The sequence below is a fragment of the Pelobates fuscus genome, chromosome 13 (assembly GCF_036172605.1).
Source record: "Pelobates fuscus isolate aPelFus1 chromosome 13, aPelFus1.pri, whole genome shotgun sequence".
NCBI lineage: Eukaryota > Metazoa > Chordata > Amphibia > Anura > Pelobatidae > Pelobates > Pelobates fuscus.
In genome coordinates, this window is record NC_086329.1 from 58,317,514 (window position 1) to 58,341,105 (window position 23,592).

Genomic DNA, 23,592 nt, shown 5'->3' on the forward strand with positions numbered 1-23,592 from the left:
ATTAATTGAATGCAATTTCACTGATGTTGGTAGAATATCAAACACTGGTTGCGACAAAAGACAAGACGCTTCTGGATAGGGAAAAATATGATCTGATTATGACATCATAATGCAAAAAAGAAATAAACAAAAGCTTACGGCACTTGAGGTTCCTAGTTGGTCTCCCATACAAGTACTAATCAGGCCCAAGTCTGCATGGCTTCTGAGTTCTGACGAGATCAGGCATTTTCAGACTGGTATGGCCATAGGCAAAATTAATAGAATGCAATTTCACTGATGTTGGTAGAATATCAAACACTGGTTGTGACAAAAGACAAGACGCTTCTGGATAGGGAAAAAAGTGATCTGATTATGACATCATAATGCAAAAAAGAAATAAACAAAACCTTATGGCACCTGAGGTTCCTAGTTGGTCTCTCATACAAGTACTAACCAGTCCCGAGTCTGGATGGTTTCTGAGATCTGACAAGATCAGGCATTTTCAGACTGGTATGGCCATAGGCAAAATTAATTGAATGCAATTTCACGGATGTTGGTAGAATATCAAACACTGGTTGCGACAAAAGTCAAGACACTTCTGGATAGGGAAAAAAGCGATCTGATTATGACATCATAATGCAAAAAAGAAATAAACAAAAGCTTATGGCACCTGAGGTTCCTAGTTGGTCTACCACACAAGTGCTAACCAGGCCCGACTCTGAATGGCTTCTGAGATCTGACGAGATCAGGCATTTTCAGACTGGTATGGCCATAGACAAAATTAATTGAATGCAATTTCACTGATGTTGGTAGAATATCAAACACTGGTTGCGACAAATGACAAGACACTTCTGGATAGGGAAAAAAGTGATCTGATTATGACATCATAATGCAAAAAAGAAATAAACAAAAGCTTATGGCACCTGAGGTTCCTAGTTGGTCTCCCATACAAGTACTAACCATGCCTGAGTCTGAATGGCTTCTGAGATCTGACAAGATCAAGCATTTTCAGACTGGTATGGCCATAGGCAAAATTATTTGAATGCAATTTCACTGATGTTGGTAGAATATCAAACACTGATATCGACAAAAGACAAGACGCTTCTGGATAGGGAAAAAAGTGATCTGATTATGACATCATAATGCAAAAAAGAAATAAACAAAAGAGTATTGCATCTGAGCTTCCTAGTTGGTCTCCCATACAAGTAGTAACCAGTGCCGAGTCTGGATGGCTTCTGAGATCTGACAAGATCAGGCATTTTCAGACTGGTATGGCCATAGGCAAAATTAATTGAATGCAATTTCACTGATGTTGGTAGAATATCAAACACTGGTTGCGACAAAAGACAAGACGCTTCTGGATAGGGAGAAAAGTGATCTGATTATGACATCATAATGCAAAAAAGAAATAAACAAAACCTTATGGCATCTGAGGTTCCAAGTTGGTCTCCCATACAAGTACTAACCAGTCCCGAGTCTGGATAGCTTCAGAGATCTGAGCACTAACCAGTCCCGAGTCTGGATAGCTTCAGAGATCTGATGCGATCAGGCATTTTCAGACTGGTATGGCCATAGGCAAAATTAATTGAATGCAATTTCACTGATGTTGGTAGAATATCAAACACTGGTTGCGACAAAATACAAGACGCTTCTGGATAGGGAAAAATGTGATCTGATTATGACATCATAATGCAAAAAAGAAATAAACAAAAGCTTACGGCATCTGAGGTTCCTAGTTGGTCTCCCATACAAGTACTAACCAGTCCCGAGTCTGGATGGCTTCTGAGATCTGGCATTTTCAGACTGGTATGGCCACAGACAAAATTGATTGAATGCAATTTCACTGATGTTGGTAGAATATCAAACACTGGTTGCGACAAAAGACAAGACGCTTCTGGATAGGGAAAAAAGTGATCTGATTATGACATCATAATGCAAAAAATAAATGAACAAAAGCTTATGGCACCTGAGGTTCCTAGTTGATCTCCCATACAAGTACTAACCAGGCCCGAGTTTGGATGGCTTCTGAGATGTGACAAGATCAGGCATTTTCAGACTGGTATGGCCATAGGCAAAATTAATTGAATGCAATTTCACGGATGTTGGTAGAATATCAAACACTGGTTGCGACAAAAGTCAAGACACTTCTGGATAGGGAAAAAAGCGATCTGATTATGACATCATAATGCAAAAAAGAAATAAACAAAAGCTTATGGCACCTGAGGTTCCTAGTTGGTCTACCACACAAGTGCTAACCAGGCCCGACTCTGAATGGCTTCTGAGATCTGACGAGATCAGGCATTTTCAGACTGGTATGGCCATAGACAAAATTAATTGAATGCAATTTCACTGATGTTGGTAGAATATCAAACACTGGTTGCGACAAATGACAAGACACTTCTGGATAGGGAAAAAAGTGATCTGATTATGACATCATAATGCAAAAAAGAAATAAACAAAAGCTTATGGCACCTGAGGTTCCTAGTTGGTCTCCCATACAAGTACTAACCATGCCTGAGTCTGAATGGCTTCTGAGATCTGACAAGATCAAGCATTTTCAGACTGGTATGGCCATAGGCAAAATTATTTGAATGCAATTTCACTGATGTTGGTAGAATATCAAACACTGATATCGACAAAAGACAAGACGCTTCTGGATAGGGAAAAAAGTGATCTGATTATGACATCATAATGCAAAAAAGAAATAAACAACAGAGTATTGCATCTGAGCTTCCTAGTTGGTCTCCCATACAAGTAGTAACCAGTGCCGAGTCTGGATGGCTTCTGAGATCTGACAAGATCAGGCATTTTCAGACTGGTATGGCCATAGGCAAAATTAATTGAATGCAATTTCACTGATGTTGGTAGAATATCAAACACTGGTTGCGACAAAAGACAAGACGCTTCTGGATAGGGAGAAAAGTGATCTGATTATGACATCATAATGCAAAAAAGAAATAAACAAAACCTTATGGCATCTGAGGTTCCAAGTTGGTCTCCCATACAAGTACTAACCAGTCCCGAGTCTGGATAGCTTCAGAGATCTGAGCACTAACCAGTCCCGAGTCTGGATAGCTTCAGAGATCTGATGCGATCAGGCATTTTCAGACTGGTATGGCCATAGGCAAAATTAATTGAATGCAATTTCACTGATGTTGGTAGAATATCAAACACTGGTTGCGACAAAATACAAGACGCTTCTGGATAGGGAAAAATGTGATCTGATTATGACATCATAATGCAAAAAAGAAATAAACAAAAGCTTACGGCATCTGAGGTTCCTAGTTGGTCTCCCATACAAGTACTAACCAGTCCCGAGTCTGGATGGCTTCTGAGATCTGGCATTTTCAGACTGGTATGGCCACAGACAAAATTGATTGAATGCAATTTCACTGATGTTGGTAGAATATCAAACACTGGTTGCGACAAAAGACAAGACGCTTCTGGATAGGGAAAAAAGTGATCTGATTATGACATCATAATGCAAAAAATAAATGAACAAAAGCTTATGGCACCTGAGGTTCCTAGTTGATCTCCCATACAAGTACTAACCAGGCCCGAGTTTGGATGGCTTCTGAGATGTGACAAGATCAGGCATTTTCAGACTGGTATGGCCATAGGCAAAATTAATTGAATGCAATTTCACTGATGTTGGTAGAATATCAAACACTGATATCGACAAAAGACAAGACGCTTCTGGATAGGGAAAAAAGTGATCTGATTATGACATCATAATGCAAAAAAGAAATAAACAAAAGCTTATGGCACCTGAGGTTCCTAGTTGGTCTCCCATACAAGTACTAACCATGCCTGAGTCTGGATGGCTTCTGATATCTGACGAGATCAAACATTTTCAGACTGGTATGGCCATAGGCAAAATTATTTGAATGCAATTTCACTGATGTTGGTAGAATATCAAACACTGATATCGACAAAAGACAAGACGCTTCTGGATAGGGAAAAAAGTGATCTGATTATGACATCTTAATGCAAAAAAGAAATAAACAAAAGAGTATTGCATCTGAGCTTCCTAGTTGGTCTCCCATACAAGTACTAACCAGTCCCGAGTCTGGATGGCTTCTGAGATCTGACGAGATCAGGCATTTTCAGACTGGTATGGCCATAGGCAAAATTAATTGAATGCAATTTCACTGATGTTGGTAGAATATCAAACACTGGTTGCGACAAAAGACAAGACGCTTCTGGATAGGGAAAAAAGTGATCTGATTATGACATCATAATGCAAAAAAGAAATAAAGAAAAGCTTATGGCACCTGAGGTTCCTAGTTGGTCTCCCATACAAGTACTAACCAGTGCCGAGTCTGGATGGCTTCTGAGATCTGACGAGATCAGGCATTTTCAGACTGGTATGGCCATAGGCGAAATTAATTGAATGCAATTTCACTGATGTTGGTAGAATATCAAACACTGGTTGCGACAAAAGACAAGACGCTTCTGGATAGGGAGAAAAGTGATCTGATTATGACATCATAATGCAAAAAAGAAATAAACAAAACCTTATGGCATCTGAGGTTCCAAGTTGGTCTCCCATACAAGTACTAACCAGTCCCGAGTCTGGATAGCTTCAGAGATCTGAGCACTAACCAGTCCCGAGTCTAGATAGCTTCAGAGATCTGATGCGATCAGGCATTTTCAGACTGGTATGGCCATAGGCAAAATTAAATGAATGCAATTTCACTGATGTTGGTAGAATATCAAACACTGGTTGCGACAAAAGACAAGACGCTTCTGGATAGGGAAAAAAGTGATCTGATTATGACATCATAATGCAAAAAAGAAATAAAGAAAAGCTTATGGCACCTGATGTTCCTAGTTGGTCTCCCATACAAGTACTAACCAGTCCCGAGTCTGGATGGCTTCTGAGATCTGACGAGATCAGGCATTTTCAGACTGGTATTGCCATAAACAAAATTAATTGAATGCAATTTCACTGATGTTGGTAGAATATCAAACACTGGATGCGACAAAAGACAAGACGCTTCTGGATAGGGAAAAAAGTGATCTGATTATGACATCATAATGCAAAAAATAAATAAACAAAACCTTATGGCACCTGAGGTTCCTAGTTGGTCTCCCATACAAGTACTAACCAGGCCCGAGTCTGGATGGCTTCTGAGATCTGACGAGATCAGGCATTTTCAGACTGGTATGGCCATAGGCAAAAGTAATTGAATGCAATTTCACTGATGTTGGTAGAATATCAAACACTGATATCGACAAAAGACAAGACGCTTCTGGATAGGGAAAAAAGTGATCTGATTATGACATCATAATGCAAAAAAGAAATAAACAAAAGAGTATTGCATCTGAGGTTCCTAGTTGGTCTCCCATACAAGTACTAACCAGTCCCGAGTCTGGATGGCTTCTGAGATCTGACGAGATCAGGCATTTTCAGACTGGTATGGCCATAGGCAAAATTAATTGAATGCAATTTTACTGATGTTGGTAGAATATCAAACACTGGTTGCGACAAAAGACAAGACGCTTCTGGATAGGGAAAAAAGTGATCTGATTATGACAGCATAATGCAAAAAAGAAATAAACAAAACCTTATGGCACCTGAGGTTCCTAGTTGGTCAACCATACAAGTACTAACCAGTCCCGAGTCTGGATAGCTTCAGAGATCTGAGCACTAACCAGTTCCGAGTCTGGATAGCTTCAGAGACCTGAGGCGGTCAGGATTTTTCAGACTGGTATGGCCATAGGCAAAATTAAATTAATGCAATTTCACTGATGTTGGTAGAATATCAAACACTGGTTGCGACAAAAGACAAGACGCTTCTGGATAGGGAAAAAAAGTGATCTGATTATGACATCATAATGCAAAAAAGAAATAAAGAAAAGCATATGGCACCTGAGGTTCCTAGTTGGTCTCCCATACAAGTACTAACCAGTCCCGAGTCTGGATGGCTTCTGAGATATGACGAGATCAGGCATTTTCAGACTGGTATGGCCATAGGCAAAATTAATTGAATGCAATTTCACTGATGTTGGTAGAATATCAAACACTGGTTGTGACAAAAGACAAGACGCTTCTGGATAGGGAAAAAAGTGATCTGATTATGACATCATAATGCAAAAAAGAAATAAACAAAACCTTATGGCACCTGAGGTTCCTAGTTGGTCTCCCATACATGTACTAACCAGTCCCGAGTCTGGATGGTTCCTGAGATCTGACGAGATCAGGCATTTTCAGACTGGTATGGCCATAGACAAAATTAATTGAATGCAATTTCACTGATGTTGGTAGAATATCAAACACTGGTTGCGACAAAAGACAAGACACTTCTGGATAGGGAAAAAAGCGATCTGATTATGACATCATAATGCAAAAAAGAAATAAACAAAAGCTTATGGCACCTGAGGTTCCTAGTTGGTCTACCACACAAGTGCTAACCAGGCCCGACTCTGAATGGCTTCTGAGATCTGACGAGATCAGGCATTTTCAGACTGGTATGGCCATAGACAAAATTATTTGAATGCAATTTCACTGATGTTGGTAGAATATCAAACACTGGTTGCGACAAACGACAAGACACTTCTGGATAGGGAAAAAAGTGATCTGATTATGACATCATAATGCAAAAAAGAAATAAACAAAAGCTTATGGCACCTGAGGTTCCTAGTTGGTCTCCCATACAAGTACTAACAATGCCTGAGTCTGGATGGCTTCTGAGATCTGACGAGATCAAGCATTTTCAGACTGGTATGGCCATAGGCAAAATTATTTGAATGCAATTTCACTGATGTTGGTAGAATATCAAACACTGATATCGACAAAAGACAAGACGCTTCTGGATAGGGAAAAAAGTGATCTGATTATGACATCATAATGCAAAAAAGAAATAAACAAAAGAGTATTGCATATGAGCTTCCTAGTTGGTCTCCCATACAAGTACTAACCAGTCCTGAGTCTGGATGGCTTCTGAGATCTGACGAGATCAGGCATTTTCAGACTGGTATGGCCATAGGCAAAATTAATTGAATGCAATTTCACTGATGTTGGTAGAATATCAAACACTGGTTGCGACAAAAGACAAGACGCTTCTGGATAGGGAAAAATGTGATCTGATTATGACATCATAATGCAAAAAAGAAATAAACAAAAGCTTACGGCACTTGAGGTTCCTAGTTGGTCTCCCATACAACTACTAACCAGTTCCAAGTCTGCATGGCTTCTGAGTTCTGACGAGATCAGGCATTTTCAGACTGGTATGGCGATAGGAAAAATTAATTGAATGCAATTTCACTGATGTTGGTAGAATATCAAACACTGGTTGCGACAAAAGACAAGACGCTTCTGGATAGGGAAAAAAGTGATCTGATTATGACATCATAATGCAAAAAAGAAATAAACAAAAGCTTATGGCACCTGAGGTTCCTAGTTGGTCTCCCATACAAGTACTAACCAGTGCCGAGTCTGGATGGCTTCTGAGATCTGACGAGATCAGGCATTTTCAGACTGGTATGGCCATAGGCAAAATTAATTGAATGCAATTTCACTGATGTTGGTAGAATATCAAACACTGGTTGCGACAAAAGACAAGACGCTTCTGGATAGGGAAAAAAGTGATCTGATTATGAAATCATAATGCAAAAAAGAAATAAACAAAACCTTATGGCACCTGAGGTTCCTAGTTGGTCTCCCATACAAGTACTAACCAGTCCCGAGTCTGGATAGCTTCAGAGATCTGAGCACTAACCAGTCCCGAGTCTGGATAGCTTCAGAGATCTGATGCGATCAGGCATTTTCAGACTGGTATGGCCATAGGCAAAATTAATTGAATGCAATTTCACTGATGTTGGTAGAATATCAAACACTGGTTGCGACAAAAGACAAGACGCTTCTGGATAGGGAAAAAAGTGATCTGATTATGACATCATAATGCAAAAAAGAAATAAAGAAAAGCTTATGGCACCTGAGGTTCCTAGTTGATCTCCCATACAATTACTAACCAGGCCCGAGTCTGGATGGCTTCTGAGATGTGACGAGATCAGGCATTTTCAGACTGGTATGGCCATAGGCAAAATTAATTGAATGCAATTTCACTGATGTTGGTAGAATATCAAACACTGATATCGACAAAAGACAAGACGCTTCTGGATAGGGAAAAAAGTGATCTGATTATGACATCATAATGCAAAAAAGAAATAAACAAAAAAGTATTGCATCTGAGGTTCCTAGTTGGTCTCCCATACAAGTACTAACCAGTCCCGAGTCTGGATAGCTTCTGAGATCTGACAAGATCAGGCATTTTCAGACTGGTATGGCCATAGGCAAAATTAATTGAATGCAATTTCACTGATGTTGGTAGAATATCAAACACTGGTTGCGACAAAAGACAAGACGCTTCTGGATAGGGAAAAAAGTGATCTGATTATGACATCATAATGCAAAAAAGAAATAAAGAAAAGCTTACGGCACCTCAGGTTCCTAGTTGGTCTCCCATACAAGTACTAACCAGTCCCGAGTCTGGATGGCTTCTGAGATCTGACGAGATCAGGCATTTTCAGACAGGTATGGCATTGGCAAACTTAATTGAATGCAATTTCACTGATGTTGGTAGAATATCAAACACTGATATCGACAAAAGACAAGACGCTTCTGGATAGGGAAAAAAGTGATCTGATTATGACATCATAATGCAAAAAAGAAATAAACAAAAGAGTATTGCATCTGAGGTTCCTAGTTGGTCTCCCATACAAGTAATAACCAGTCCCGAGTCTGGATAGCTTCTGAGATCTGACGAGATCAGGCATTTTCAGACTGGTATGGCCATAGGCAAAATTAATTGAATGCAATTTCACTGATGTTGGTAGAATATCAAACACTGGTTGCGACAAAAGACAAGACGCTTCTGGATAGGGAAAAAAGTGATCTGATTATGACATCATAATGCAAAAAAGAAATAAACAAAACCTTATGGCACCTGATGTTCCTAGTTGGTCTCCCATACAAGTACTAACCAGTCCCGAGTCTGGATAGCTTCAGAGATCTGAGCACTAACCAGTCCCGAGTCTGGATAGCTTCAGAGATCTGATGCGTTCAGGCATTTTCAGACTGGTATGGCCATAGGCAAAATTAAATGAATGCAATTTCACTGATGTTGGTAGAATATCAAACACTGGTTGCGACAAAAGACAAGACGCTTCTGGATAGGGAAAAAAGTGATCTGATTATTACATCATAATGCAAAAAAGAAATAAACAAAACCTTATGGCACCTGAGGTTCCTAGTTGGTCTCCCATACAAGTACTAACCAGTCCCGAGTCTGGATAGCTTCAGAGATCTGAGCACTAACCAGTCCCGAGTCTGGATGGTTTCTGAGAACTGACGAGATCAGGCATTTTCAGACTGGTATGGCCATAGGCAAAATTAATTGAATGCAATTTCACTGATGTTGGTAGAATATCAAACACTGGTTGCGACAAAAGACAAGACACTTCTGGATAGGGAAAAAAGCGATCTGATTATGACATCATAATGCAAAAAAGAAATAAAGAAAAGCTTATGGCACCTGAGGTTCCTAGTTGGTCTCCTATACAAGTACTAACCAGTCCCGAGTCTGGATGGCTTCTGAGATCTGACGAGATCAGGCATTTTCAGACTGGTATGGCATTGGCAAACTTAATTGAATGCAATTTCACTGATGTTGGTAGAATATCAAACACTGATATCGACAAAAGACAAGACGCTTCTGGATAGGGAAAAAAGTGATCTGATTATGACATCATAATGCAAAAAAGAAATAAAGAAAAGCTTATGGCACCTGAGGTTCCTAGTTGGTATCTCATACAAGTACTAACCAGTCCCGAGTCTGAATGGCTTCTGAGATCTGACGAGATCAGGCATTTTCAGACTGGTATGGCCATAGACAAAATTAATTAAATGCAATTTCACTGATGTTGGTAGAATATCAAACACTGGTTGCGACAAACGACAAGACACTTCTGGATAGGGAAAAAAGTGATCTGATTATGACATCATAATGCAAAAAAGAAATAAACAAAAGCTTATGGCACCTGAGGTTCCTAGTTGGTCTACCATACAAGTACTAACCATGCCTGAGTCTGGATGGCTTCTGATATCTGACGAGATCAAGCATTTTCAGACTGGTATGGCCATAGGCAAAATCATTTGAATGCAATTTCACTGATGTTGGTAGAATATCAAACACTGGTTGCGACAAACGACAAGACACTTCTGGATAGGGAAAAAAGTGATCTGATTATGACATCATAATGCAAAAAAGAAATAAACAAAAGCTTATGGCACTTGAGGTTCCTAGTTGGTCTCCCATACAAGTACTAACCAGTCCCGAGTCTGGATGGCTTCTGAGATCTGACGAGATCAGGCATTTTCAGACTGGTATGGCCATAGGCAAAATTAATTGAATGCAATTTCACTGATGTTGGTAGAATATCAAACACTGGTTGCGACAAAAGACAAGATGCTTCTGGATAGGGAAAAAAGTGATCTGATTATGACATCATAATGCAAAAAAGAAATAAACAAAAGCTTACGGCACTTGAGGTTCCTAGTTGGTCTCCCATACAAGTACTAACCAGGCCCAAGTATGCATGGCTTCTGAGTTCTGACGAGATCAGGCATTTTCAGACTGGTATGGCCATAGGCAAAATTAATTGAATGCAATTTCACTGATGTTGGTAGAATATCAAACACTGGTTGCGACAAAATGTCAAGACGCTTCTGGATAGGGAAAAAAGTGATCTGATTATGACATCATAATGCAAAAAAGAAATAAACAAAAGCTTATGGCACCTGAGGTTCCTAGTTGGTCTACCACACAAGTGCTAACCAGTCCCGACTCTGAATGGCTTCTGAGATCTGACGAGATCAGGCATTTTCAGACTGGTATGGCCATAGGCAAAATTAATTGAATGCAATTTCACTGATGTTGGTAGAATATCAAACACTGATATCGACAAAAGACAAGACGCTTCTGGATAGGGAAAAAAGTGATCTGATTATGACATCATAATGCAAAAAATAAATAAACAAAAGAGTATTGCATCTGAGGTTCCTAGTTGGTCTCCCATACAAGTACTAACCAGTCCCGAGTCTGGATGGCTTCTGAGATCTGGCATTTTCAGACTGGTATGGCCATAGTCAAAATTAATTGAATGCAATTTCACTGATGTTGGTAGAATATCAAACACTGGTTGCGACAAAAGACAAGACGCTTCTGGATAGGGAAAAAAGTGATCTGATTATGACATCATAATGCAAAAAAGAAATAAACAAAACCTTATGGCACCTGAGGTTCCTAGTTGGTCTCCCATACAACTACTAACCAGTCCCGAGTCTGGATAGCTTCAGAGATCTGAGCACTAACCAGTCCCGAGTCTGGATAGTTTCAGAGATGTGATGCGGTCAGGCATTTTCAGACTGGTATGGCCATAGGCAAAATTAAATGAATGCAATTTCACTGATGTTGGTAGAATATCAAACACTGGTTGCGACAAAAGACAAGACGCTTCTGGATAGGGAAAAAAGTGATCTGATTATAACATCATAATGCAAAAAAGAAATAAAGAAAAGCTTATGGCACCTGAGGTTCCTAGTTGGTCTCCCATACAAGTACTAACCAGTCCCGAGTCTGGATGGCTTCTGAGATCTGACGAGATCAGGCATTTTCAGACTGGTATGGCCATAGGCAAACTTAATTGAATGCAATTTCACTGATGTTGGTAGAATATCAAACACTAATATCGACAAAAGACAAGACGCTTCTGGATAGGGAAAAAAGTGATCTGATTATGACATCATTATGCAAAAAAGAAATAAAGAAAAGCTTATGGCACCTGAGGTTCCTAGTTGGTCTCCCATACAAGTACTAACCAGTCCCGAGTCTGGATGGCTGCTGAGATCTGACGAGATCAGGCATTTTCAGACTGGTATGGCCATAGACGAAATTAATTGAATGCAATTTCACTGATGTTGGTAGAATATCAAACACTGGTTGCGACAAAAGACAAGACACTTCTGGATAGGGAAAAAAGCGATCTGATTATGACATCATAATGCAAAAAAGAAATAAAGAAAAGCTTATGGCACCTGAGGTTCCTAGTTGGTCTCCCATACAAGTACTAACCAGGCCCGAGTCTGGATGGCTTCTGAGATCTGACGAGATCAGGCATTTTCAGACTGGTATGGCCATAGACAAAATTAATTGAATGCAATTTCACTGATGTTGGTAGAATATCAAACACTGGTTGCAACAAAAGACAAGACAGTTCTGGATAGGGAAAAAGTGATCTGATTATGACATCATAATGCAAAAAAAGAAATAAACAAAAGCTTATGGCACCTGAGGTTCCTAGTTGGTCTCCCATACAAGTACTAACCAGGCCCGAGTCTGGATGGCTTTTGAGATCTGACGAGATCAGGCATTTTCAGACTGGTATGGCCATAGGCAAACTTAATTGAATGCAATTTCACTGATGTTGGTAGAATATCAAACACTGATATCGACAAAAGACAAGACGCTTCTGGATAGGGAAAAAAGTGATCTGATTATAACATCATAATGCAAAAAAGAAATAAACAAAAGAGTATTGCATCTGAGGTTCCTAGTTGGTCTCCCATACAAGTATTAACCAGTCCCGAGTCTGGATGGCTTCTGAGATCTGACGAGATCAGGCATTTTCAGACTGGTATGGCCATAGGCAAAAATAATTGAATGCAATTTCACTGATGTTGGTAGAATATCAAACACTGGTTGTGACAAAAGACAAGACGCTTCTGGATAGGGAAAAAAGTGATCTGATTATGACATCATAATGCAAAAAAGAAATAAACAAAACCTTATGGCACCTGAGGTTCCTAGTTGGTCTCCCATACAAGTACTAACCAGACCCGAGACTGGATGGCTTCTGAGATCTGACGAGATCAGGCATTTTCAGACTGGTATGGCCATAGGCAAAATTAATTGAATGCAATTTCACTGATGTTGGTAGAATATCAAACACTGGTTGTGACAAAAGACAAGACGCTTCTGGATAGGGAAAAAAGTGATCTGATTATGACATCATAATGCAAAAAAGAAATAAACAAAACCTTATGGCACCTGAGGTTCCTAGTTGGTCTCCCATACAAGTACTAACCAGTCCCGAGTCTGGATAGCTTCAGAGATCTGAGCACTAACCAGTCCCGAGTCTGGATAGCTTCAGAGATCTGATGCGATCAGGCATTTTCAGACTGGTATGGCCATAGGCAAAATTAAATGAATGCAATTTCACTGATGTTGGTAGAATATCAAACACTGGTTGCGACAAAAGACAAGACGCTTCTGGATAGGGAAAAAAGTGATCTGATTATGACATCATAATGCAAAAAAGAAATAAAGAAAAGCTTATGGCACCTAAGGTTCCTAGTTGGTCTCCCATACAAGTACTAACCAGTCCCGAGTCTGGATGGCTTCTGAGATCTGGCATTTTCAGACTGGTATGGCCATAGACAAAATTAATTGAATGCAATTTCACTGATGTTGGTAGAATATCAAACACTGGTTGCGACAAAAGACAAGACGCTTCTGGATAGGGAAAAAAGTGATCTGATTATGACATCATAATGCAAAAAATAAATAAACAAAAGCTTATGGCACCTGAGGTTCCTAGTTGGTCTCCCATACAAGTACTAACCAGGCCCGAGTCTGGATGGCTTCTGAGATGTGACGAGATCAGGCATTTTCAGACTGGTATGGCCATAGGCAAAATTAATTGAATGCAATTTCACTGATGTTGGTAGAATATCAAACACTGATATCGACAAAAGACAAGACGCTTCTGGATAGGGAAAAAAGTGATCTGATTATGACATCATAATGCAAAAAAGAAATAAACAAAAGAGTATTGCATCTGAGGTTCCTAGTTGGTCTCCCATACAAGTACTAACCAGTCCCGAGTCTGGATGGCTTCTGAAATCTGACGAGATCAGGCATTTTCAGACTGGTATGGCCATAGGCAAAATTAATTGAATGCAATTTCACTGATGTTGGTAGAATATCAAACACTGGTTGCGACAAAAGACAAGACGCTTCTGGATAGGGAAAAAAGTGATCTGATTATGACATCATAATGCAAAAAAGAAATAAACAAAAGCTTACGGCACTTGAGGTTCCTAGTTGGTCTCCCATACAAGTACTAACCAGTCCCGAGTCTGGATAGCTTCAGAGATCTGAGCACTAACCAGTCCCAAGTCTGGATAGCTTCAGAGATGTGATGCGGTCAGGCATTTTCAGACTGGTATGGCTATAGGCAAAATTAAATGAATGCAATTTCACTGATGTTGGTAGAATATCAAACACTGGTTGCGACAAAAGACAAGACGCTTCTGGATAGGGAAAAAAGTGATCTGATTATGACATCATAATGCAAAAAAGAAAAAAAGAAAAGCTTATGGCACCTGAGGTTCCTAGTTGGTCTCCCATACAAGTACTAACCAGTCCCGAGTCTGGATGGCTTCTGAGATCTGACGAGATCAGGCATTTTCAGACTGGTATGGCCATAGGCAAACTTAATTGAATGCAATTTCACTGATGTTGGTAGAATATCAAACACTGATATCGACAAAAGACAAGACGCTTCTGGATAGGGAAAAAAGTGATCTGATTATGACATCATTATGCAAAAAAGAAATAAAGAAAAGCTTATGGCACCTGAGGTTCCTAGTTGGTCTCTCATACAAGTACTAACCAGTCCCGAGTCTGGATGGCTTCTGAGATCTGACGAGATCAGGCATTTTCAGACTGGTATGGCCATAGGCAAATTTAATTGAATGCAATTTCACTGATGTTGGTAGAATATCAAACACTGGTTGTGACAAAAGACAAGACGCTTCTGGATAGGGAAAAAAGTGATCTGATTATGACATCATAATGCAAAAAAGAAATAAACAAAAGAGTATTGCACCTGAGGTTCCTAGTTGGTCTCCCATACAAGTACTAACCAGTCCCGAGTCTGGATGGCTTCTGAGATCTGACGAAATCAGGCATTTTCAGACTGGTATGGCCATAGACGAAATTAATTGAATGCAATTTCACTGATGTTGGTAGAATATCAAACACTGGTTGCGACAAAAGACAAGACACTTCTGGATAGGGAAAAAAGCGATCTGATTATGACATCATAATGCAAAAAAGAAATAAAGAAAAGCTTATGGCACCTGAGGTTCCTAGTTGGTCTCCCATACAAGTACTAACCAGGCCCGAGTCTGGATGGCTTCTGAGATCTGACGAGATCAGGCATTTTCAGACTGGTATGGCCATAGACAAAATTAATTGAATGCAATTTCACTGATGTTGGTAGAATATCAAACACTGGTTGCGACAAAAGACAAGACGGTTCTGGATAGGGAAAAAGTGATCTGATTATGACATCATGATGCAAAAAAGAAATAAACAAAAGGTTATGGCACCTGAGGTTCCTAGTTGGTCTCCCATACAAGTACTAACCAGGCCCGAGTCTGGATGGCTTTTGAGATCTGACGAGATCAGGCATTTTCAGACTGGTATGGCCATAGGCAAAATTAATTGAATGCAATTTCACTGATGTTGGTAGATTATCAAACACTGGTTGCGACAACAGACAAGACACTTCTGGATAGGGAAAAAAGTGATCTGATTATGACATCATAATGCAAAAAAGAAATAAACAAAAGCTTATGGCACCTGAGGTTCCTAGTTGGTCTCCCATACAAGTACTAACCAGTCCCAAGTCTGGATGGCTTCTGAGATCTGACGAGATCAGGCATTTTCAGACTGGTATGGCCATAGGCAAAATTAATTGAATGCAATTTCACTGATGTTGGTAGAATATCAAACACTGGTTGCGACAAAAGACAAGACACTTCTGGATAGGGAAAAAAGCGATCTGATTATGACATCATAATGCAAAAAAGAAATAAACAAAAGCTTATGGCACCTGAGGTTCCTAGTTGGTCTACCACACAAGTGCTAACCAGGCCCGACTCTGAATGGCTTCTGAGATCTGACGAGATCAGGCATTTTCAGACTGGTATGGACATAGACAAAATTAATTGAATGCAATTTCACTGATGTTGGTAGAATATCAAACACTGGTTGCGACAAAAGACAAGACGCTTCTGGATAGGGAAAAAAGTGATCTGATTATGACATCATAATGCAAAAAAGAAATAAACAAAAGCTTATGGCACCTGAGGTTCCTAGTTGGTCTCCCATACAAGTACTAACCAGTGCCGAGTCTGGATGGCTTCTGAGATTTGACGAGATCAGGCATTTTCAGACTGGTATGGCCATAGGCAAAATTAATTGAATGCAATTTCACTGATGTTGGTAGAATATCAAACACTGGTTGCGACAAAAGACAAGACGCTTCTGGATAGGGAAAAAAGTGATCTGATTATGACATCATAATGCAAAAAAGAAATAAACAAAAGAGTATTGCATCTGAGCTTCCTAGTTCGTTTCCCATACAAGTACTAACCAGTCCCGAGTCTGGATGGCTTCTGAGATCTGACGAGATCAGGCATTTTCAGACTGGTATGGCCATAGGCAAAATTAATGGAATGCAATTTCACTGATGTTGGTAGAATATCAAACACTGGTTGCGACAAAAGACAAGACGCTTCTGGATAGGGAAAAATGTGATCTGATTATGACATCATAATGCAAAAAAGAAATAAACAAAAGCTTACGGCACTTGAGGTTCCTAGTTGGTCTCCCATACAAGTACTAACCAGGCCCAAGTCTGCATGGCTTCTGAGTTCTGACGAGATCAGGCATTTTCAGACTGGTATGGCGATAGGAAAAATTAATTGAATGCAATTTCACTGATGTTGGTAGAATATCAAACACTGGTTGCGACAAAAGACAAGACGCTTCTGGATAGGGAAAAAAGTGATCTGATTATGACATCATAATGCAAAAAAGAAATAAAGAAAAGCTTATGGCACCTGAGGTTCCTAGTTGGTCTCCCATACAAGTACTAACCAGTCCTGAGTCTGGATAGCTTCTGAGATCTGACGAGATCAGGCATTTTCAGACTGGTATGGCCATAGTCAAAATTAATTGAATGCAATTTCACTGATGTTGGTAGAATATCAAACACTGGTTGCGACAAAAGACAAGACGGTTCTGGATAGGGAAAAAAGTGATCTGATTATGACATCATAATGCAAAAAAGAAATAAACAAAAGTTTATGGCAACTGAGGTTCCTAGTTGGTCTCCCATACAAGTACTAACCAGTCCCGAGTCTGGATAGCTTCAGAGATCTGAGCACTAACCAGTCCCGAGTCTGGATAGCTTCAGAGATCTGATGCGATCAGGCATTTTCAGACTGGTATGGCCATAGGCAAAATTAAATGAATGCAATTTCACTGATGTTGGTAGAATATCAAACACTGGTTGCGACAAAAGACAAGACGCTTCTGGATAGGGAAAAAAGTGATCTGATTATGACATCATAATGCAAAAAAGAAATAAAGAAAAGCTTATGGCACCTGAGGTCCCTAGTTGGTCTCCCATACAAGTACTAACCAGTCCCGAGTCTGGATGGCTTCTGAGATCTGGCATTTTCAGACTGGTATGGCCATAGACAAAATTAATTGAATGCAATTTCACTGATGTTGGTAGAATATCAAACACTGGTTGCGACAAAAGACAAGACGCTTCTGGATAGGGAAAAAAGTGATCTGATTATGACATCATAATGCAAAAAATAAATAAACAAAAGCTTATGGCACCTGAGGTTCCTAGTTGGTCTCCCATACAAGTACTAACCAGGCCCGAGTCTGGATGGATTCTGAGATGCGACGAGATCAGGCATTTTCAGACTGGTATGGCCATAGGCAAAATTAATTGAATGCAATTTCACTGATGTTGGTAGAATATCAAACACTGATATCGACAAAAGACAAGACGCTTCTGGATAGGGAAAAAAGTGATCTGATTATGACATCATAATGCAAAAAAGAAATAAACAAAACCTTATGGCACCTGAGGTTCCTAGTTGGTCTCCCATACAAGTACTAACCAGTCTCGAGTCTGGATAGCTTCAGAGATCTGAACACTAACCAGTTCCGAGTCTGGATAGCTTCAGAGATCAGAGGCGGTCAGGCATTTTCAGACTGGTATGGCCATAGGCAAAATTAAATGAATGATATTTCACTGATGTTGGTAGAATATCAAACACTGATATCGACAAAAGACAAGACGCTTCTGGATAGGGAAAAAAGTGATCTGATTATGACATCATAATGCAAAAAAGAAATAAAGAAAAGCTTATGGCACCTGAGGTTCCTAGTTGGTCTCCCAAACAAGTACTAACCAGTCCCGAGTCTGGATGGCTTCTGAGATATGACGAGATCAGGCATTTTCAGACTGGTATGGACATAGGCAAAATTAATTGAATGCAATTTCACTGATGTTGGTAGAATATCAAACACTGCTTGCGACAAAAGACAAGACACTTCTGGATAGGGAAAAAAGCGATCTGATTATGACATCATAATGCAAAAAAGAAATAAAGAAAAGCTTATGGCACCTGAGGTTCCTAGTTGGTCTCCCATACAAGTACTAACCATGCCTGAGTCTGGATGGCTTCTGAGATCTGACGATATCAAGCATTTTCAGACTGGTATGGCCATAGACAAAATTGTTTGAATGCAATTTCACTGATGTTGGTAGAATATCAAACACTGATATCGACAAAAGACAAGACGCTTCTGGATAGGGAAAAAAGTGATCTGATTATGACATCATAATGCAAAAAAGAAATAAACAAAAGAGTATTGCATCTGAGCTTCCTAGTTGGTTTCCCATACAAGTACTAACCAGTCCCGAGTCTGGATGGCTTCTGAGATCTGACGAGATCAGGCATTTTCAGACTGGTATGGCCATAGGCAAAATTAATTGAATGCAATTTCACTGATGTTGGTAGAATATCAAACACTGGTTGCGACAAAAGACAAGACACTTCTGGATAGGGAAAAATGTGATCTGATTATGACATCATAATGCAAAAAAGAAATAAACAAAAGCTTACGGCACTTGAGGTTCCTAGTTGGTCTCCCATACAAGTACTAACCAGGCCCAAGTCTGCATGGCTTCTGAGTTCTGACGAGATCAGGCATTTTCAGAGTGGTATGGCGATAGAATAAATTAATTGAATGCAATTTCACTGATGTTGGTAGAATATCAAACACTGGTTGCGACAAAAGACAAGACGCTTCTGGATAGGGAAAAAAGTGATCTGATTATGACATCATAATGCAAAAAAGAAATAAACAAAAGCTTATGGCACCTGAGGTTCCTAGTTGGTCTCCCATACAAGTACTAACCAGTGCCGAGTCTGGATGGCTTCTGAGATTTGACGAGATCAGGCATTTTCAGACTGGTATGGCCATAGGCAAAATTAATTGAATGCAATTTCACTGATGTTGGTAGAATATCAAACACTGGTTGCGACAAAAGACAAGACGCTTCTGGATAGGGAAAAAAGTGATCTGATTATGACATCATAATGCAAAAAAGAAATAAACAAAAGAGTATTGCATCTGAGCTTCCTAGTTGGTTTCCCATACAAGTACTAACCAGTCCCGAGTCTGGATGGCTTCTGAGATCTGACGAGATCAGGCATTTTCAGACTGGTATGGCCATAGGCAAAATTAATTGAATGCAATTTCACTGATGTTGGTAGAATATCAAACACTGGTTGCGACAAAAGACAAGACGCTTCTGGATAGGGAAAAATGTGATCTGATTATGACATCATAATGCAAAAAAGAAATAAACAAAAGCTTACGGCACCTGAGGTTCCTAGTTGGTCTCCCATACAAGTACTAACCAGGCCCGAGTCTGGATGGCTTTTGAGATCTGACGAGATCAGGCATTTTCAGACTGGTATGGCCATAGGCAAAATTTATTGAATGCAATTTCACTGATGTTGGTAGAATATCAAACACTGGTTGCGACAACAGACAAGACACTTCTGGATAGGGAAAAAAGTGATCTGATTATGACATCATAATGCAAAAAAGAAATAAAGAAAAGCTTATGGCACCTGAGGTTCCTAGTTGGTCTCCCAAACAAGTACTAACCAGTCCCGAGTCTGGATGGCTTCTGAGATATGACGATATCAGGCATTTTCAGACTGGTATGGCCATAGGCAAAATTTATTGAATGCAATTTCACTGATGTTGGTAGAATATCAAACACTGGTTGCGACAAAAGACAAGACGCTTCTGGATAGGGAAAAAAGCGATCTGATTATGACATCATAATGCAAAAAAAGAAATAAAGAAAAGCTTATGGCACCTGAGGTTCCTAGTTGGTCTCCCATACAAGTACTAACCAATCTTGAGTCTGGATGGCTTCTGAGATCTGACGAAATCAGGCATTTTCAGACTGGTATGGCCATAGGCAAATTTAATTGAATGCAATTTCACTGATGTTGGTAGAATATCAAACACTGGTTGCGACATCAGACAAGACACTTCTGGATAGGGAAAAAAGTGATCTGATTATGACATCATAATGCAAAAAAGAAATAAACAAAAGCTTATGGACCCTGAGGTTCCTAGTTGGTCTCCCATACAAGTACTAACCAGGCCCGAGTCTGGATGGCTTCCGAGATCAGACGAGATCAAGCATTTTCCGACTGGTATGGCCATAGGCTAAATTAATTGAATGCAATTTCACTGATGTTGGTAGAATATCAAACACTGGTTGCGACAAAAGACAAGACACTTCTGGATAGGGAAAAAATGATCAGATTATGACATCATAATGCAAAAAATAAATAAACAAAAGCTTATGGCAGGTGAGGTTCCTAGTTGTTCTCCCATACAAGTACTAACCAGGCCCGAGTCTGGATGGCTTCTGAGATATGACGATATCAGGCATTTTCAGACTGGTATGGCCATAGGCAAAATTAATCGAATGCAATTTCACTGATGTTGGTAGAATATCAAACACTGGTTGCGACAAAAGACAAGACGCTTCTGGATAGGGAAAAAAGTGATCTGATTATGACATCATAATGCAAAAAAAAAAATAAACAAAACCTTATGGCACCTGAGGTTCCCAGTTGGTCTCCCATACAAGTACTAACCAGGCCCGAGTCTGGATGGCTTCTGAAATCTAACGAGATCAGGCATTTTCAGACTGGTATGGCCATAGTCATAACTAATTGAATGCAATTTCACTGATGTTGGTAGAATATCAAACACTGGTTGCGACAAAAGACAAGACGCTTCTGGATAGGGAAAAAAGTGATCTGATTATGACATCATAATGCAAAAAAGAAATAAAGAAAAGCTTATGGCACCTGAGGTTCCTAGTTGGTCTCCCATACAAGTACGAACCAGTCCCGAGTCTGGATGGCTTCTGAGATCTGACGAGATCAGGCATTTTCAGACTGGTATGGCCATAGGCAAAATTAATTGAATGCAATTTAGATGATGTTGGTAGAATATCAAACACTGGTTGTGACAAAAGACAAGACGCTTCTGGATAGGAAAAAAAGTGATCTGATTATGACATCATAATGCAAAAAAGAAATAAACAAAACCTTATGGCACCTGAGGTTCCTAGTTGGTCTCCCATACAAGTACTAACCAGTCCTGAGTCTGGATGGCTTCTGAGATCTGACGAGATCAGGCATTTTCAGACTGGTATGGCCATAGGCAAAATTAATTGAATGCAATTTCACTGATGTTGGTAGAATATCAAACACTGGTTGCGACAAAAGACAAGACACTTCTGGATAGGGAAAAAATGATCTGATTATGACATCATAATGCAAAAAAGAAATAAACAAAAGCTTATGGCAGGTGAGGTCCCTAGTTGGTCTTTCATACAAGTCCTAACCAGGCCCGAGTCTGAATGGCTTCTGAGATCTGACGAGATCAGGCATTTTCAGACTGGTATGGCCATAGGCAAAATTAATCGAATGCAATTTCACTGATGTTGGTAAAATATCAAACACTGGTTGCGACAAAAGACAAGACGCTTCTGGATAGGGAAAACGTGATCTGATTATGACATCATAATGCAAAAAAGAAATAAACAAAAGCTTATGGCACCTGAGGTTCCTAGTTGGTCTCCCATACAAGTACTAACCAGGCCCAAGTCTGGATGGTTACTGAGATCTGACGAGATCAGGCATTTTCAGACTGGTATGGCCATAGGCAAAATTTATTGAATGCAATTTCACTGATGTTGGTAGAATATCAAACACTGGTTGCGACAACAGACAAGACACTTCTGGATAGGGAAAAAAGTGATCTGATTATGACATCATAATGCAAAAAAGAAATAAAGAAAAGCTTATGGCACCTGAGGTTCCTAGTTGGTCTCCCATACAAGTACTAACCAGGCCCAAGTCTGCATGGCTTCTGAGATCTGACGAGATCAGGCATTTTCAGACTGGTATGGCCATAGGCAAAATTTCTTGAATGCAATTTCACTGATGTTGGTAGAATATCAAACACTGGTTGTGACAAAAGACAAGACGCTTCTGGATAGGGAAAAAAGTGATCTGATTATGACATCATAATGCAAAAAAGAAATAAACAAAAGAGTATTGCACCTGAGGTTCCTAGTTGGTCTCCCATACAAGTACTAACCAGTCCCGAGTCTGGATGGCTTCTGAGATCTGACGAGATCAGGCATTTGCAGACTGGTATGGCCATAGACGAAATTAATTGAATGCAATTTCACTGATGTTGGTAGAATATCAAACACTGGTTGCGACAAAAGACAAGACACTTCTGGATAGGGAAAAAAGCGATCTGATTATGACATCATAATGCAAAAAGGAAATAAAGAAAAGCTTATGGCACCTGAGGTTCCTAGTTGGTCTCCCATACAAGTACTAACCAGGCCCGAGTCTGGATGGCTTCTGAGATCTGACGAGATCAGGCATTTTCAGACTGGTATGGCCATAGACAAAATTAATTGAATGCAATTTCACTGATGTTGGTAGAATATCAAACACTGGTTGCGACAAAAGACAAGACGGTTCTGGATAGGGAAAAAGTGATCTGATTATGACATCATAATGCAAAAAAGAAATAAACAAAAGCTTATGGCACCTGAGGTTCCTAGTTGGTCTCCCATACAAGTACTAACCAGGCCCGAGTCTGGATGGCTTTTGAGATCTGACGAGATCAGGCATTTTCAGACTGGTATGGCCATAGGCAAAATTTATTGAATGCAATTTCACTGATGTTGGTAGAATATCAAACACTGGTTGCGACAACAGACAAGACACTTCTGGATAGGGAAAAAAGTGATCTGATTATGACATCATAATGCAAAAAAGAAATAAAGAAAAGCTTATGGCACCTGAGGTTCCTAGTTGGTCTCCCAAACAAGTACTAACCAGTCCCGAGTCTGGATGGCTTCTGAGATATGACGATATCAGGCATTTTCAGACTGGTATGGCCATAGGCAAAATTTATTGAATGCAATTTCACTGATGTTGGTAGAATATCAAACACTGGTTGCGACAAAAGACAAGACACTTCTGGATAGGGAAAAAATGATCAGATTATGACATCATAATGCAAAAAATAAATAAACAAA

The 23,592-nt window shown here is 39.7% G+C and overlaps 46 pseudogenes; all 46 read right to left on the bottom strand.

Moving 5' to 3' along the window:
- Positions 1 to 131: 131 nt before the first annotated feature.
- Positions 132 to 250, bottom strand: LOC134584319 (5S ribosomal RNA; annotated as a pseudogene).
- Positions 251 to 890: 640 nt separating this feature from the next.
- Positions 891 to 1,009, bottom strand: LOC134583830 (5S ribosomal RNA; annotated as a pseudogene).
- A 1,430-nt stretch (positions 1,010 to 2,439) lies between these two features.
- LOC134583831 (5S ribosomal RNA) lies at positions 2,440 to 2,558 on the bottom strand (annotated as a pseudogene).
- A 1,430-nt stretch (positions 2,559 to 3,988) lies between these two features.
- LOC134583712 (5S ribosomal RNA) lies at positions 3,989 to 4,107 on the bottom strand (annotated as a pseudogene).
- A 134-nt stretch (positions 4,108 to 4,241) lies between these two features.
- LOC134584619 (5S ribosomal RNA) lies at positions 4,242 to 4,360 on the bottom strand (annotated as a pseudogene).
- A 428-nt stretch (positions 4,361 to 4,788) lies between these two features.
- On the bottom strand, positions 4,789 to 4,907 carry LOC134584320 (5S ribosomal RNA; annotated as a pseudogene).
- Positions 4,908 to 5,041: 134 nt separating this feature from the next.
- LOC134584241 (5S ribosomal RNA) lies at positions 5,042 to 5,160 on the bottom strand (annotated as a pseudogene).
- A 134-nt stretch (positions 5,161 to 5,294) lies between these two features.
- LOC134583772 (5S ribosomal RNA) lies at positions 5,295 to 5,413 on the bottom strand (annotated as a pseudogene).
- Positions 5,414 to 5,842: 429 nt separating this feature from the next.
- Positions 5,843 to 5,961, bottom strand: LOC134583702 (5S ribosomal RNA; annotated as a pseudogene).
- A 1,399-nt stretch (positions 5,962 to 7,360) lies between these two features.
- On the bottom strand, positions 7,361 to 7,479 carry LOC134584620 (5S ribosomal RNA; annotated as a pseudogene).
- Positions 7,480 to 7,907: 428 nt separating this feature from the next.
- On the bottom strand, positions 7,908 to 8,026 carry LOC134583885 (5S ribosomal RNA; annotated as a pseudogene).
- A 639-nt stretch (positions 8,027 to 8,665) lies between these two features.
- LOC134583895 (5S ribosomal RNA) lies at positions 8,666 to 8,784 on the bottom strand (annotated as a pseudogene).
- Positions 8,785 to 9,758: 974 nt separating this feature from the next.
- On the bottom strand, positions 9,759 to 9,877 carry LOC134583806 (5S ribosomal RNA; annotated as a pseudogene).
- A 387-nt stretch (positions 9,878 to 10,264) lies between these two features.
- Positions 10,265 to 10,383, bottom strand: LOC134584598 (5S ribosomal RNA; annotated as a pseudogene).
- A 134-nt stretch (positions 10,384 to 10,517) lies between these two features.
- LOC134583950 (5S ribosomal RNA) lies at positions 10,518 to 10,636 on the bottom strand (annotated as a pseudogene).
- A 925-nt stretch (positions 10,637 to 11,561) lies between these two features.
- On the bottom strand, positions 11,562 to 11,680 carry LOC134584341 (5S ribosomal RNA; annotated as a pseudogene).
- A 134-nt stretch (positions 11,681 to 11,814) lies between these two features.
- On the bottom strand, positions 11,815 to 11,933 carry LOC134584547 (5S ribosomal RNA; annotated as a pseudogene).
- A 134-nt stretch (positions 11,934 to 12,067) lies between these two features.
- On the bottom strand, positions 12,068 to 12,186 carry LOC134583910 (5S ribosomal RNA; annotated as a pseudogene).
- Positions 12,187 to 12,320: 134 nt separating this feature from the next.
- On the bottom strand, positions 12,321 to 12,439 carry LOC134584076 (5S ribosomal RNA; annotated as a pseudogene).
- Positions 12,440 to 12,826: 387 nt separating this feature from the next.
- On the bottom strand, positions 12,827 to 12,945 carry LOC134584548 (5S ribosomal RNA; annotated as a pseudogene).
- Positions 12,946 to 13,616: 671 nt separating this feature from the next.
- LOC134584451 (5S ribosomal RNA) lies at positions 13,617 to 13,735 on the bottom strand (annotated as a pseudogene).
- Positions 13,736 to 14,416: 681 nt separating this feature from the next.
- Positions 14,417 to 14,535, bottom strand: LOC134584342 (5S ribosomal RNA; annotated as a pseudogene).
- Positions 14,536 to 14,669: 134 nt separating this feature from the next.
- On the bottom strand, positions 14,670 to 14,788 carry LOC134584660 (5S ribosomal RNA; annotated as a pseudogene).
- A 387-nt stretch (positions 14,789 to 15,175) lies between these two features.
- On the bottom strand, positions 15,176 to 15,294 carry LOC134583911 (5S ribosomal RNA; annotated as a pseudogene).
- A 133-nt stretch (positions 15,295 to 15,427) lies between these two features.
- LOC134584399 (5S ribosomal RNA) lies at positions 15,428 to 15,546 on the bottom strand (annotated as a pseudogene).
- Positions 15,547 to 15,680: 134 nt separating this feature from the next.
- LOC134584291 (5S ribosomal RNA) lies at positions 15,681 to 15,799 on the bottom strand (annotated as a pseudogene).
- Positions 15,800 to 16,186: 387 nt separating this feature from the next.
- LOC134583862 (5S ribosomal RNA) lies at positions 16,187 to 16,305 on the bottom strand (annotated as a pseudogene).
- A 387-nt stretch (positions 16,306 to 16,692) lies between these two features.
- Positions 16,693 to 16,811, bottom strand: LOC134584358 (5S ribosomal RNA; annotated as a pseudogene).
- Positions 16,812 to 16,945: 134 nt separating this feature from the next.
- On the bottom strand, positions 16,946 to 17,064 carry LOC134584657 (5S ribosomal RNA; annotated as a pseudogene).
- Positions 17,065 to 17,735: 671 nt separating this feature from the next.
- On the bottom strand, positions 17,736 to 17,854 carry LOC134583654 (5S ribosomal RNA; annotated as a pseudogene).
- A 934-nt stretch (positions 17,855 to 18,788) lies between these two features.
- On the bottom strand, positions 18,789 to 18,907 carry LOC134583828 (5S ribosomal RNA; annotated as a pseudogene).
- Positions 18,908 to 19,041: 134 nt separating this feature from the next.
- LOC134583739 (5S ribosomal RNA) lies at positions 19,042 to 19,160 on the bottom strand (annotated as a pseudogene).
- A 134-nt stretch (positions 19,161 to 19,294) lies between these two features.
- On the bottom strand, positions 19,295 to 19,413 carry LOC134583864 (5S ribosomal RNA; annotated as a pseudogene).
- A 134-nt stretch (positions 19,414 to 19,547) lies between these two features.
- Positions 19,548 to 19,666, bottom strand: LOC134583829 (5S ribosomal RNA; annotated as a pseudogene).
- Positions 19,667 to 19,800: 134 nt separating this feature from the next.
- Positions 19,801 to 19,919, bottom strand: LOC134583978 (5S ribosomal RNA; annotated as a pseudogene).
- Positions 19,920 to 20,053: 134 nt separating this feature from the next.
- On the bottom strand, positions 20,054 to 20,172 carry LOC134583609 (5S ribosomal RNA; annotated as a pseudogene).
- Positions 20,173 to 20,560: 388 nt separating this feature from the next.
- LOC134583877 (5S ribosomal RNA) lies at positions 20,561 to 20,679 on the bottom strand (annotated as a pseudogene).
- Positions 20,680 to 21,066: 387 nt separating this feature from the next.
- On the bottom strand, positions 21,067 to 21,185 carry LOC134584529 (5S ribosomal RNA; annotated as a pseudogene).
- Positions 21,186 to 21,319: 134 nt separating this feature from the next.
- Positions 21,320 to 21,438, bottom strand: LOC134584544 (5S ribosomal RNA; annotated as a pseudogene).
- A 134-nt stretch (positions 21,439 to 21,572) lies between these two features.
- LOC134583785 (5S ribosomal RNA) lies at positions 21,573 to 21,691 on the bottom strand (annotated as a pseudogene).
- Positions 21,692 to 22,076: 385 nt separating this feature from the next.
- LOC134583657 (5S ribosomal RNA) lies at positions 22,077 to 22,195 on the bottom strand (annotated as a pseudogene).
- Positions 22,196 to 22,329: 134 nt separating this feature from the next.
- LOC134584607 (5S ribosomal RNA) lies at positions 22,330 to 22,448 on the bottom strand (annotated as a pseudogene).
- Positions 22,449 to 22,582: 134 nt separating this feature from the next.
- LOC134583867 (5S ribosomal RNA) lies at positions 22,583 to 22,701 on the bottom strand (annotated as a pseudogene).
- Positions 22,702 to 22,835: 134 nt separating this feature from the next.
- Positions 22,836 to 22,954, bottom strand: LOC134583912 (5S ribosomal RNA; annotated as a pseudogene).
- A 133-nt stretch (positions 22,955 to 23,087) lies between these two features.
- LOC134584088 (5S ribosomal RNA) lies at positions 23,088 to 23,206 on the bottom strand (annotated as a pseudogene).
- Positions 23,207 to 23,340: 134 nt separating this feature from the next.
- On the bottom strand, positions 23,341 to 23,459 carry LOC134583610 (5S ribosomal RNA; annotated as a pseudogene).
- Positions 23,460 to 23,592: the final 133 nt, after the last annotated feature.